This window comes from Mus caroli, unplaced genomic scaffold (genome assembly GCF_978045245.1).
Source record: "Mus caroli unplaced genomic scaffold, Mus_caroli_1 scaffold_9, whole genome shotgun sequence".
Taxonomy (NCBI): Eukaryota; Metazoa; Chordata; class Mammalia; order Rodentia; family Muridae; genus Mus; species Mus caroli.
In genome coordinates this window covers 108,508,497-108,520,842 of record NW_028227264.1, presented here as the reverse complement: position 1 = coordinate 108,520,842, position 12,346 = coordinate 108,508,497, and the positions used below count along the sequence as shown (strand labels likewise).

Below are 12,346 nucleotides of genomic sequence, written 5' to 3'. Positions count from 1 at the left end.
TATTGTCCACAAGGAGATAGTAGCAGGGGGAAAAAGAAGGATAATTCCTGAGGGGTTTGGTTGTTGTTCGGTTATGAAGTTTACATTTGGTTTGTTTGTTTTTACTTTCTAGGTTTCTTATACAATTAGAAACCATCTAATCCTAAATTATTTCTTCAGCTAGGAAAAAGAAATGAAAAGTCTAGTCTGCCACTTTCTCTCCTCCATTTTTTTTCCTTTGCCTGTTGTAGTCAAGAATCCTACATGCAAATATAGAACATGGAGGGGGGGCGAGAATCAACTGTAATTATTTTTAAATGTTCGTGTCTTGGGTAATTGGCTGGTCTATTGTCTGTGATTTGCTTATCCATGAGGTCAGATGTGTGAGGTCATACACCCTAAGCTAATCATTTCTATTTGCATTTCGAAGATTAACAGAATCTTTTACCCCACGTTGGCTTCTAGGAAGTTAATTTTCCATATTAAAGTACTACTCCAATTAGCCTTTTAAAAAATGACACTAAACAGCCAACCGTCTCGGCAAATGGTACCCCATGAAATTACAAGAGTCTTGAAGAACAAAGGAACCAGTTAAGTGACTGAAGAGACAGTCTACAGAATGAGAGAGACATCTCTGTCAGCTGGACATCGAGACTACACAAAGAACAGCAACAAAAACAACAAACAAAGAAGAAGAAGAAATGCTATCTGGCAATAAATATTTTTAACCATTCCTCATCTTCAACTGTGAGGCTAATGCAAATGAAACCTACTTGGAGATTCTATACCACCTCTGCCATCATGGCTATCCTTAAGAAAACAAAGGAGGGTCAATGCTGATGAAGAATGAGGAGCCCTCATTCCCTTCTGTGAGAGACTGAATGGGTACAGCCATTACAGAAAACAGTGTAGTAGCGCTTTTCCAAAAATTAATGATAGAGCTTTCATGTTACTGAGTGTGTGGACTCTTAGGGATATCCCCAGAGGTCTGCCTATGTTACTACAGAGATATTTGTTCACTGTTGCTCTACAGACAACAGCCAGGAAGTGGAAATAATGATAGATAATGAAAAAGCACTCCAGGATAAAATGCTATTAGGCCATAAGGAAAGATGAAATTTGCAAGAAACCACATAGAACTGGAAAATGTATAAAGTGAGGTGACCCAGGCTCTGACAGGCAAACGGTGCATGTTTCCCCATATATATGCAGACCTTAGCTGCTGATGTTTCCATATGTGTATTTACGTGGAGTAAGTGTAGATGCCAGGAAACTGGAAAGGTGCCACCAAGACAGGGAATAAAAAGAGTCCTAAAGGGAACAATGTAGGAAGGGCATAGAATGTATATGCTGTCAAAGAGAAAGGGGAAACACTAGGAGTAGAGGGAGGGGCTTATCTCTGGATGAGGTAAGGCAGGGAGATGGGGGAGAAAATGCTCGCTGAGGGGAATACCAACCAAAATGAAGAAAATGAAAACTGCCATGGGGGAAGCCTGCTATTTGTAAACCAAAATAAATTAGCTACTAAAAAATAATAATAATAAGGAATGAGGCAGAAATGAACACATTTCAAGATGAAATGTTTTCTGGGGAAGTCATTCGGGCAGTTTTTCTTGGAAGGAAGGTTATTCCAGATGCTGAGAATATTACAGTAATTCATGTCTATTCAATAAAATTTATAGTACATCTGTGAAATAGGCGAAAGCAATTGATAAATTAAAAGACATCTCACTCCAGGACAGTCTGTCAATCACCGTAGGGTGGCATTGGGATCAAGTCAGTATTTCCTATCTTCTTTATCCCCTGGACTCTTCCTGGCATAGAACTGTTTCTAAGAAAATAAAAAATTGATTTTTATAGCAAATGTCTGCAGATGATAACGTGTAGTTTTATGCAGCTCAGGGCAAAGCTGTTTCTGGCTGGAGCTGGAAGGGTTTTTTTTTTTCCTATTCATTACTGCCCCCCCTCCTTGTCACCTCTCCCACAATCCTTCCCCCTAAATCCCCCTCTTCTTCTCTGATGAGCAGGTGGGGCCTCCTCCTGGGTATCCTCCACCCTGGCACTTCAAGACACTTTGAGGCTATAGGCAAATCCTCTCCCACTGAGTCCACACAAGGCAGCCCAGCTAGACCATATCTCACAGACAGGCAACAGCTTTTAGAATAGCTCCCCAGTCCATTAGCTCAGGACCCTCATGAAGACCAAGCTGCACATCTGCTACAGATGTGCCGGGGATGGGGGGCAGATGTTAGGTTGAGCCAATGTATGCTCTTTGGCTGGTGGTTCAGTCTCTGAGAGCCCCAGGGTCCAGGTTAGTTGACTCTGTTGGTCTTCCTGTGGAGTTCCTATCCCCTTCAGTGCTCGAAATCCTCTCCTATTCTTCCACAAGAGTCCCCAAGCTCCATCCACTGATTGGCTGTGGGTGTCTGCATCTGTCTGAATCAGCTAATTAGTGGAGCCTCTAGGAGGACAGCCATGCTATACTCCTGTCTACCAGCATGACAGAGTATAATTAACAGTGTCAGAGACTGGTGCTTGCCAATGGGATGGTCTCAAGTTGTGCCTGTTATGGGTTAGCTATTCTCTCAGTCCCTGTTCCATCCCCTGTGCCTGCATTTCCTGTAGGCAGGATAAGTGGGTGGGAAGTTTCGTGGGTGGGTTGGTGTCCCTATCGCTCCACTGAAGTTCTTGCCTGGCTATAGGAAGTGGCCTCTTCAGGTTCCATGTCCCCAATGCTGTGAATCACAGCTACAGTCAACCCCATTGATTGTTGGGTGCCTCCCTTATTCCAGGTCTCTATGACATCCTGGTGATGCTGTCTTCCCACACCCACCCCTGTCAGTTGCAGATTTCTATTCATTCTCATGACCATCTGTCCATCTCTCCTATCCCTCCTGACATCTGATCCTGAACCCCCCATTCCCCTTCCAAACCCCTCCCCCAACCAGTTTTCCCCCTCCATCTGCCTCTTATGACTATTTTATTCCCCCCTTCTAATTGAGATTCAAACATCTTCGCTTGTGCCTTCCTTCTTGTTTAGCTTCTTTGAGTCTGAAACATAGCATGGGTATCCTGTATTTAATGGCTAATATCCACTTATCAGTGAGTATATGCCTTGTCCTTTCGGGACTGGGTTGCCTCACTCAGGCTGATATTCTCAGGTTCCATCTATTTGCCTGCAAAATTCTTGATGTCTTTGTTTTTAATACCATATGCTCAAAAGATGTTCCACCACACCACAAAGTCACTTGCTCAACTATGTCCATGGCAGCTTTATTTTCTTCAACCATGGGATTATGCAAACCAGTCTTCTAGTCTAGTCTGTGTATGAAAGTCTGTGCTACCACTGTTTTACACCAGACAGCTGGAAGTCCGTGGCTTGCAAGTAAGCCCACGTTCCCAATGACAGATGGCTTTTAATCTCTACTGTTTGGCTTCCAGAACTCGTATGCTTTGCTTGCTCATATATTTTCCCCTGTCGTGGAAAATTTGATGCTAGTAGCCCTCTTCTCTGAAAAAGGAATATTTTTGAGACTCAAAGCCATGAGAGAAATCTTACAGATGTTTGCTGGTAGGAAAAGCTACTTTGTGCTGGAAACCACCGTGGGAAAATAATACAGTTGTGAAGAGTATAATTGTGTAAACTATCAAATAATTCCAGGTTGTTTTTTTTTTCTTTTTTTTCCATTAGACATTTGCTTTATTTGCATTTCAAATGTTATCCCCTTTCCTGGTTTCCCCTCCACAAACCCCCTATACCCCCTCCCCCTGCTCACCAGGCTACCCCCCCTCCCCCTGTCTATTCAATATAGTACTTGAAGTTCTAGCTAGAGCAATTAATCCCAGGTTGTAATAGCTCAGATATGCATGATTTGAGTACTTATGCCCCTTAATATGATGAAGGGCACATACACAAACACACACACACACACATACCTCTGCCTATGTCAGTGATAACCACCTTTACTTCATTCTCAATGAGCAACTAGAATTATTCTTGAGGTTGAAAAAAAATCCCATGTGTGCTTGGCGTATCCTCAACATACATTGTGTCACTTGGCAATTTATTTTTTTTTCTATAAGTCTGATTTTTCTTAAAATGAAAGCACCTGTCTTTTTGAATTTTAATCTCTAAGAACTGCCAGCCTTCACAAATGCAAGACGAAAGTATCTAACATTCACTGCGTAAATTATAGTTTTAAACGAGTAGATAGAGATAACCTGAGCTGGAGCCACCTCACCTCGTTCTATTATACCAGGAAACAGACTTAAAAGCCACTCAACAAATACACTCTCATGCAGCATCGGTTCTTTAAGATCAAGGACTGTGATTTCTTTTCTCGGACACAGAAATCATCCCATTTTCTGGTGGGTTTATGCGAGTGTGATCCTGACCCATCAGTTGGTAAAAGGGATTGCTGAGCAATGGCAGATGAATTATTAAATCATATTCTGATTACGATGAAAAGCTGCAGGGGATTACACACTTACTTATGATATAGCAGGAAAACTTGAATCCTCAAATAAGAGGATGCTACCATGTAAGCTCCCTCCAGAGAGTTGAAAACCAAACTGTAAAGAGAGTAGGATTGTCTGGTTGCTGATGGCAGCTCTATCCATTTTTTTTAATTAACTTATTTTTTTATTTGACAAATGACAAGCTACATGCATTTATGGTATCCGACATCATGTTTATGCAAAGCCTTACTTCAAACTTCAGGAGAAGTCCCTTGAGTTTTCCAACCATGATACTCTACATCTTAAAATATAAGAGCATAGGTTTGATTGCAGAAATAAGAAGCAAAGTTATTTTTATCTGTACATCAAAGAGTAGGTGTGTGAAGCAGGCAGTAGATTAATGAAAACAAAAATTAAGGCTGAAAAAATAAAGAGAGAGAATCCGTGAGAACAAGCAACGAGGAAGACATTGGCTAAGGGAGGGAGCCGCTAGAATTCTTGACACAGCATCGTTACCAGTCAGATGCTTATGTACAACACACAGCATTTCAATATCTTCCCTGGGTAAATAACAATGTCTTCCCTTTTTATGAGCCCTGCGGCAGCTGCTGCGGCTCACAATGAGATGTCCAAATCAGAATAGACTAGGTTAGCTTTTTAATAATTCTGAAAAGGTAGGGGAACATTGCCAGAAAAGGATAGCTCTCTGGTCTCCTAACATGGAGTCTTGTTAGCAAAACAAAATCTGAACTGCCGGGAGATAATTCCCCCTGCTGAAAATTCCACTGGGGACCTTCCTTCTGTGGCAGCACAGGCTGTCTCTCCTCTGCGGACTCGTGTCATTGATCATTGTAGCTCAGAAGGAGCTATGAAAAAGTTGCTCTTAAAAACCAAGTTGCTCTTCTGAGATGTTTTAATATTCCAGTTTTTTTTTGTTTTTTTGTTTTTTTGTTTGCTTGCTTGGTTGTTTGGTTGGAGATTTACAATGTCGGCGTGATTCATACCTATTGGTTTGAGCCTGGAGCGCCCATCCCAACAAGGAGTCGAGGAAACTGAAGTAGGGCATGAATAATGAATGGGCCGTGTACACAGAGGTCTATATCCAGTCAATAGTAAAAGCATGTGAGGAATTGCAAGGCAGCAGCTCACTCACAGATTCTTTCCATGCTTTCTCTCTCAAGGAAAAGAAGACTTTAGCGCGCTTGAACAACCAACATCCGCAGTCTGATCAGAAGACATTGCCCTTGCCATCCCGAGAGCTCCAGCAGAACATCTCGTTAAGGTATTCAGAAAAGCAAGATGGTTTGGAAATGGGGGCTTGGCCGATGACCAATAGCCTTCCCGGTCCATACCAGGATGTGGTGGGGACATTTGTGGAGACAGCATGAATGTCTTCGTTACTTTTCTTATTGTGTTTACAGAATCACTTGTATGAGCAACTTCTGGTAGGAAAGACTTCTGGTTTGCACAATGGTTTTGCACTATTCAGTCTGTAGTGGGAAGGAAAGGCAGAGCAGCAAAGTTCATTTCACAGCATGTTGGCCAGGAAGCAGACAGAAAGGGGTTGTTGGTGCTCAGATAACTTTCTCCTTACCCATCCCCCCTTATTCTATCCTGTTCCATATCCATGGAGAGTTCCCACGGCTCAGTTAATCGCCACGAACACAGACGTGTGTGGCACCAATCTCTAAAGTGATGCTAAATTCATGGACAATTCAAGTTGACCATGAAGATTATCTATCTCAAACTGCGTCTGTAATTTTTGTTTCGTTATATTCAAGAGACATTAGTATCTGACATATATTCCGGAATTGTGACAGTTTCTAAATATGTTTGAAGAGTTAGTTTAGTTGATGGGCTACTTAAGGTAGCACTCATGATGTCTCGCTCGCCCCCAACCCCCATCCTCCACCCCCGGTTAGATGGTACTTCATCGATTCCAAAGTTGTCATGGTTCATTATCTGCAGATGACCGTGAGCAACCTTGCATTCTAAAAGAATATGCCATGGCATATGCCTCTGTGCTTTGGGGACCTGCCACACAGTTGATACTTTAGCAAGAGTACTGGGTCGGGGAGGCAGGAGGTGTAAACAAAATTTGTTTCTGAGGAGTGCTTTCTAGGGCCGTGGCAGATCTCATTCTTTAGTATGATATGGGGTGCGGGTGGTGAAGGTATTGCTTGTAACGGTTACATGTGTTAGAGTTTGTAATGAGGCTGTAAAGTGTCTGCTTGAATGTCTTATCTAATGAATGCCATCAAATTCAATGATCACTCTTAGACTCTTCATTAACCAATCAAATTATTCCCTACTCTAAGATATTTCAAGCACACTTTTCCTAGGCATAAACACAGTCCTGTGTAGTAATATTGGTAACTCACAGATTTTTATTTGAACTTTGGCATTCCTGACTTGTGGGATTCCTTAAGCATCACCTCTGTCTGACATGACTGCCACTTTATGTATGAGAAATATTAGAAAAAGTTTCATCTTCATGTCTATTTTATTACGTATGCCTATACTAGGAGTGATGTGATACCAGAGTAATGGTTCATCCCTACAATCCTAGCACTCAGCATCTGCTCCAGTGAGATAGCTGTGGAGTTCAAGGCTGGCTTGGGTCACAGAGTGAGACTGTGTATCCAAACAAAAAACAACAAACTTTTAAAGTTAAAAAAAATGAGTATACAGAAAGTATGTTGGTTTGTTCAGTAGGATCATGTCATAACAAAAGGTTTTTCCTTTAGGGATAAATTATTTCAGGACTAAAACTGTCTGTCTTCCTTACAGGAAGACTTGACTGTAGAGGGTCACAGCTGTTATTGTTGAAGTGTGCTTTTAGAAATTACCATAATTTCATCACACGGGTTATTAAAAGAGTGGTCAGTTCTAAAACCGCTCAGACACGGTGTCAAGAGCACTTTAATTTTCTGTGAAATAATTATGGCAGCATTGATGTATAATGAGAACTCCAAGTATTCCATAATGAAAGACAGATGCCTGATTCTGGGATGGTGGCTCCTATAACATAGAGCTTAAAATATCTCTGTTTGATTCTCTTCTACTTTGATGCTGTCTTCTAGTCTACAGCTATGTTGGAAACATCTCAACATGTAGCCTAAAATCAGAAAAAAAAAATGTGTTCGGAGATTCCATTCCAGGCATGAATCAGAATTTTGGGGACTGGGTATTAGATTACCATTCAAATTATACATATCAGCTTATTGCTACAAACTACAAGGTTTAATGAAAAGCAATAAAAAGAAGTTGATATAAAATATATGCAAAAATACTGCATATGACATTGACATAGAAAAATTGAAATTAAATTTGGATTTAAATTTTCATTCATATAATATTTCCTGGGACTATACTAAGCAATATAGGTGGATCTGTCTGTCTGTCTCTCTCCCTCCCTCTCTGTCTCTTACTTTTAGCTTAATATTTTGAAGTTAAAATTCCATATTTATTGTTAATTAATAAAACCAAGGGCACACACATTGATTTCAAGTCTTCTAGTTAAAGATCTTTACCATAGTAAAAAAGAGAATACACTCCAGTCATAACCTGTACAAGCATTGATTTTGACTCCAAAACTTTACTAAATAAATAACTTTTTTTATTCTTTATTTAACTTTATTTATTCTTTCTAAATAAATAACTTATGTTTTAACACATTATAAATCTAATATGCACTGTTTCCTCAAAAATTCCAACAATTACTGTGGATGTCTAAAAAGATACACTACTGATAAAATTATGACAAATCTTTGAGACTGAAGTTCAGAATTTCCTCTTGAGGAGTCATTTCTATCTGGAGAATATTCTCTTTTTTTAGTTTTAGTACAAACAACTTAGATACTATTTTCCAGCTCAGTATGCCCACCTCTAAGGTAAATAAATATACACTTAAATGAGAGTTAGGGGACAGAGCACTGTCTCCTGAACTATAAAAATACAAAATGTTGTGATTACCTCAGGCACTGGAAAAAAGCAAAAATCACCATCAGCTCTAGCAGGAGAACAACAGCGAACATCTGACCCATAAAATTAATTCTTGCTTCCTACATGGTGCACCCACTGAGGCAAGACTCTGAAAAGAAAAAAATAAATAGACACAAATTTCTATCAGCAGGTCAACTGACATTGTGAAATAAACAGATCTTGAGATGATAGGAATGGGTTGCATGGTTTTCCAAATCCAGGAGTACCCTTGAAAAATCAAAAAAAGAAGAAGCAGAATAGGGCAAGGGACATCGGGTGAGTGAATGAAAGGTATCGCATCCTTTCCAAGGTTGTTTTTGGAGAGGAAAAGAAAAAAAAGTACCGAGAGTATTGCTTTCTAAGTTTCATTCATAAATTAAATATTTGGGATCTAAAATGCATCTCACATAAAAAACAACGCTATAAATGACATTTGATTCATTCTTTAATTGACAAAGTTATACTAAAATGTTATTTGTAGCACTGTGGTTTGCAACACTTGAGACTTGAAGTAATACACAGTACAGAACAATGTTTTCTGATTCCTGAAATTGTATCAATTAGACAAAATGCTTTCATGATTTGCTCTAGATATCCATACCAAACGGAAGCAGGTTTGATTGTAACTGAACTAAAGATGAGAAAGAATATAAGATATTTATCTAAAATGCAGGAACATGGGATAGCAGCATGAACTGTTCGATCTTTTGTATCTTTCAAGAAGTAAACAAAAGTGACCAGTTGCTGCCTATATGCTCTCATCTGCTCAGTTGACTTATGAGATTCTTACTGAATATGTACTTTGTATTAGGAACTATACACATTTTATTATTTTTTATTGACGTTTTACGGGACAAATAGAATTTGGACTATTGTTTAATTTCTATATTTTATTCTACTGTTTGTTTTTATTTTGTGTTTATTAAATCTGAGTAGTTGAAGGGATAGATGGGGTTTGTATTTGGCGATGAAAGACCAGGAGTTTGATTACCTCAAGGAGTAGGTTTCACTTCACATATTTTATTTCTTTTATATTAGGAATTTAAGGAGGTCTATCCCTTCCATGTAACCTAAAGAACAGCTCTGATAACTTGAAAGTTAACACAATTATTTATTCATAACTAAAACTCTCTATTGAAAGTAAAAAATAATAATAATAAATTCAAGTTAAAGTCTTCCCGTACCATGTCTTAATGTGGCGTGTGACTCACTGCCTCTGTAGTCTATGAAATGAAACAGTCAAAGATCTCAAGAGATAAACTGGAAAAAAATAACCGCATATAATTTTTAATCATCTCTAATTTTTAGTTAAATAAGACTAAAAGAATCTGTGTTCCTAGTAGCTGCTATCCTAGAAAGTTATTGTGGAGCCCAAATCCCTCCGTGTTGAGTAAGTCTTCCACTGCAGGAAGAAACTGGCTCATCTGCCCTTAAAGAAAACTGAAAGATTAAATGTGACCACATTTCCTTTCTATGTGTCCTCAAGAACTGTAAGTAAACACAGAATGCAACATTGTAAACATCTGGGGACTCTTAGGACAGAAAGGGGCAACGTTGTGGCTTTCAACTCAATCTCAATTTGGCTGCTTCCAGAAACTACTGTGCAAACATGGGCTTAATTGGATTACCACAATATTGCTTTCTGTCCATGTATAAATTTCCAGGGTGACCTTATTAGTCCAGTCTTTGGAAGTGATGATTCAAAGTTGCATGAGTGACACTCAGTGTCAAGTACTGCCACTGTCACATAGGAAATTCCTAGATAACGTTCTTGTATTTAGTTTTCCAATCAACCCATCTTTGTTTTATTCTTCCCTGGTCCAACAATTCTTGCCCATGGTCAAGGCTGAGATGATCATGCCTGAGCCTGCAACAATGAGATCACTAAAATCTTAAAATACCAGTCCCACTGACAACCTCCGGATACTGGTCCCAGCATGCAAAGAGGCTTTGTTTTGTCAGAGACATAGATGGTTGATAAGAGACAAGTACACAAATGTTCAGACACACCAAATATTGTCAGTGTGCTCATTCTGACTGTGCTTATTCTTTGTCCTTTCTTCTTAGCCTCACTAGTGCTTCCTGTGTTCAATCATGAACAAAAATCATCTGCTCCAATTGTTTTGAGTCCTGTAAGTCTTTGGTCTACCAAAATGAGAAGGAGAAAAAAAAATACATTTGTATTATTGATAAGTGAATTGCCAGAGAAAATCCAGAGGGATTGGCCTAAAGGATGGCAGGGTGCATGCAATGTTTCACTGTAGAATCATAACCCCACAGTCCAGGCCAGAAAGGGCTTTTATCTAATCTTGAGCCTTTTCTTAATCACATTTTACAGTGACTAAGTGTCCTACTCCGACACATCGAAACAAACACTCTGTTCTCTGCTGCTTGTCTAGCAGAGTGACTTTGGCATGTATTAAGTTGGGCTAGCCAATTCCAAGTTCAGAAAAGCTTATGTATGACTACTCAGTATGCAAATAGTTATTTCTGAAATGTTATTTTGACAATAGGAATGAAAATGACTGAATTGGTATGCTGATGATAAATCAGGAAACTGATAATAATGAGGGAACATGCATCCACTTTTGAGAATATTTATGATCATCCACAATGCTTTATCATTTCATCTAAACTAGTCATTGATTGAATTAGTATCAGTTAAAAGGATTGTGAGGCTATGCCAGTACCTGGCAAATACAGAAGTGGATGCTCACAGTCATCTATTGGATGGAACACAGGGCCCCTAATGAAGGAGCTAGAGAAAATACCCAAGGAGCTAAAGGGGTCTGCAACCCTATAGGAGGAACAACAATATGAAATAACCAGGACCCCTACCCCCCGCCGCCCCCCAGAACTGTGTCTCTAGTTGCATATGTAGCAGAGGATGGCCTAGTTGGCCATCAATGAGAGGAGATGCCCTTGGTCTTGTGAAGATCTTATGCCCCAGTACAGGAGAATGCCAGGGCCAGGAAGAGGGAATGGGTGGGTTGGGGAGAAGGGCAGGGGGGGGGGGAATAGAGAGGTTTAGGGATAGCATTTGAAATGTAAATGAAGAAAATATCTAATAAAAAAAGGATCAGGTTAGGTTAGGTTAGAATTATTTAAGCACCACTTTAATAATAACATTTTTCATTTCATTATGTTATTTCAGCCAAATAAAGTGTTTTCAGAAAAGTTTTCTATTGTAAAGTAATACAGTGCTTTGATCTTAGCATATTTGGTGTTGGTTTGTATTATTTGGATGTAGTTTGGCAAGTATTCGACATGTAAAAGAATTATCATTTGGGCATACTTGTAATCTCTTTAAATACTGTGCCACTAAACATAATTTGAACACCCCAGAAGTTTCACTTGAACACAAAAGAACTTCACATAATTCCACAGAGGAGTGTAAGAAAGCAATAGCACACTCAGACACATGGAACACTATTTTCCAACTCAGTAGGGACACAGAAAACAGTGGGAATCATTGGAACATAAATTTGCTTGGGTCTGTATAGTTATGAACTTTAGGAAGCTGTCTGTACTGCTCCCTGGGGCCCGCTCTCACCTAAGACCATTAGGCAGTGCAGTTTATGAACTACAGAAATGAATTTCCCACAGTTCTCTGGGCTGGGGAGTCTAAGGTCAGGGTGCTAGAAGATTAAGTATCTCTTGATGGCCTATTTCCTACAGGACTGCCTTTCTGTGGAAGCCTTCTGCAGCAGAAAGGGCAAGGGGGTGTCTCTTAGGCCTTTAATGTAAGAGCACTAATCCATAAACATAAAACAGTTTGTGAACTCATCACCTTCCAGAGGCTGAGGGGTTAGATTTTAACATATGAATGTGGAGAGGCATAAACATTCAAGTCCTAGTACTTTCCTTCTAACACTGCCAAGTGCAACACTGTCCAATTTAACCATTGGCATCTAGATTCCAGAAT

The 12,346-nt window shown here is 39.6% G+C and overlaps 1 protein-coding gene across 2 annotated transcripts in view; it reads left to right on the top strand.

Moving 5' to 3' along the window:
• Nucleotides 1-12,346, top strand: part of Syt1 (synaptotagmin 1) — a 530,426-nt gene that overhangs the window by 98,558 nt on the left and 419,522 nt on the right. For both annotated transcript variants that reach the window (XM_021173812.2, XM_029482352.2), the window contains exon 2: nucleotides 5,619-5,719. The gene's annotated coding sequence lies outside the window, so the exon portion shown is untranslated. The remainder of the gene's footprint in view (nucleotides 1-5,618; nucleotides 5,720-12,346) is intronic.